Source organism: Sciurus carolinensis, chromosome 5, assembly GCF_902686445.1.
Source record: "Sciurus carolinensis chromosome 5, mSciCar1.2, whole genome shotgun sequence".
In the NCBI taxonomy this organism is placed as follows: Eukaryota; Metazoa; Chordata; class Mammalia; order Rodentia; family Sciuridae; genus Sciurus; species Sciurus carolinensis.
Window position 1 is genome coordinate 161,795,115 of NC_062217.1, and position 2,411 is coordinate 161,797,525.

A 2,411-nucleotide genomic window follows, 5' to 3' on the forward strand; every position below is an offset into this window, starting at 1 on the left:
TAAGGTCCCTTCAGCTCCACCATGCCATGATTTCAGTACATCAAGTGTTTGCTGTGTTTAAGGGGGATTCCTAGAGAGAGTGTGGCAATAACTGAATCCAATTGTACAAATGACCCAAATCTTCCTTTAATCAGAGATTTATTGATTTTTTTTTGTTTTGAGCAAGTGAGTCTATAGACAAAGACTAGAAAAATATGAACAGAACTATTGTGCTTTAATAGTAGGGTTATGGATGACCATTTTTATTTAAAACATTTCCTTTTACACTTGTTAATATAGTTTCTATCACAAACATTTAGAAGAAAAGCAAAATATCTGATGTCTTATGCTGTCAATTTGCAATTGACAATATATTTCTTAAATGATTTCTTATCACAATTGGCAACTGAAAGTTCATTATAGAAAAGAGGGAAAAATGCTGGGGATGTAGGTAGCTCAGTGGTAGAGCATTCACCTAGCAAGTGCAAGGCCCTGGGTTTGATTCCCAGCCCTGCAAAAAATAAAAAAACCAACAAAGGAATGGTATCAGAGCTAAAGAACTTGAGAGCTGATAGACCTGAGCCTAGTTTATGCACTCATTATCTTTGGTTCATCACAAAATATTAAAAGTAAAATATGACCCAATCTGCATCTCTTGCATAGTGTCATGTTGTTTAAATAAGTTCTTGGAACAATCTGTACCATCCTTGAAATACTTCATTCAACTCTTGGGCATTACATTTAATCTACTGTTCCTGCCCTGAATTGTTAAATAGTACTTTCAACATCATGGCGGTCAACTACTGAGGCTGATGCTGTCTGTGTATTTCACATGGGACTTGAAACATCAGCATTTATAGTTCCAAACCTGTTTTTCTTGCTTCAGAAATAAGATGTGTTGATTAAGAAGGAAACCCATAGACTCCATAAACCTCACCTCAAATACAGGAAAATAATGTAGGTACATTTAATTATTGCACTCTTCATTGAAATCAAAGTTAGTCAGTATCTTGATTTTTGTTTACTTCCCAAGTATTCTTTAGCTAAAATAATAAACTTGTAAATTCATATTTTGGGTTTAGAGAAAGTGGTCACCGTAGCAATGAGGAGGACAGGTCATGTCTCAGGTCCTTTCTGCACTGGTGCTCACAGAGAGTGCGGGTTTGAGGGTGAGGTGGCTAACAGTGTAGGTAACAGCGTGGACCCTGGAGCTGGACTGCTGGATTCAAGTCCTGGCCTTGCCACTGCTTGTGCAAGTTACCTTACCCTGTGGGCCTATGATTTCTCCTCTTCAAAATAAGGATAGCAATCATTCCTATCCCACAAAGGAATTGTGCGGATTAAATGAGTTGATGTTTGTAGAAGAATATCAAGAATTTGGTTTTGTTAAAACAGTGTCTGGCACATAGTGCCAAGTATTTGCTAAATGTTACAAAGAGCAGAGTAGTCATTCCACAAACATTGAAAAAGAAGGATTGAGAGTGATTGAAACAGAGAGAAGTGCCTACCCTCAGCAAGCTTACATTCCAAAGGTTGGAGGGAACCTTTCTTGTGGGATATTTTATGACTTGTTTTTAGGTAGAAGTGGGAGATGTGGGTCTGAAAGCACTTCCTGCTTCTACTGTTTCTCAGCTGACTCCATCTCAAATTCCACAGTGACATATTTTGGGGTGGGGTGTCTGATTCCCTTCGTGGAGTAAGGGCTGTCCAGGCTGAAAAGGCTGGAAGTGCCCAGGTTCTGAGAAAGGGAGGCCTGGAGCTAAGTTTTGCATGTGTCCCCTAGAGGTCCTGAGTTGGACACTTAACCCCCAAGACAACAATGTTGAGGGGTGGAGCCTTCCATAGGTGGTTAGGTAACCAGGGCTCTGCCCTCCGGTGGATTAATGCCATTACTGCCGGGGTGGGTTAGTCACTGTGGGAGTGGGTCCCTGATAAATCGATGAGTTTAGCCCTACTTTGACTCACTCCTTCCCTTCTTCCTTCCCCTCTCTTCCCAACTCTCCCTCGCCTTGTGGTGTGGGATGATGTAGCATGAAAGCCCTTGCCAGAGGCCAGGACCTTGATATTGGACTTCCCAGCCTCCAGAACTGTGAGAAATGTCTTTTCTTTGTAAAATACCCAGTTTGGTATTATGTTATAGCAGCACAAAAGGGACTCAGACACCTGGCGTGGACAGCAGGAAACCAGAGTGTTGAGAACAGAGCTTTCAGAGTGGGCAGGTGACAGGACACAAGAGGCATGGGTCATGTGTGGGGTTTTCTTCACCCCTGAAGGGTTTCTGCCTTTATTCTGAGGACTTGGAGAATCATCAAAAGTGTCTGAGTAGAGGAGTGACACAATTACTGTTTAGAACAGATTGCAGAGGAGCAAGGGCAGAAGTGGAAAGAATGGTTAGAAGCTGTTACAGCGACCCAGAAAGAAGGTGAAGGTAG

The 2,411-nt window shown here is 41.8% G+C and overlaps 1 non-coding gene across 1 annotated transcript; it reads left to right on the forward strand.

Moving 5' to 3' along the window:
* The first annotated feature begins 416 nt into the window (after positions 1-416).
* Positions 417-496, forward strand: Trnaa-agc (transfer RNA alanine (anticodon AGC)). The gene has a single exon. It is a non-coding gene; the product is annotated as a tRNA-Ala (tRNA).
* Positions 497-2,411: the final 1,915 nt, after the last annotated feature.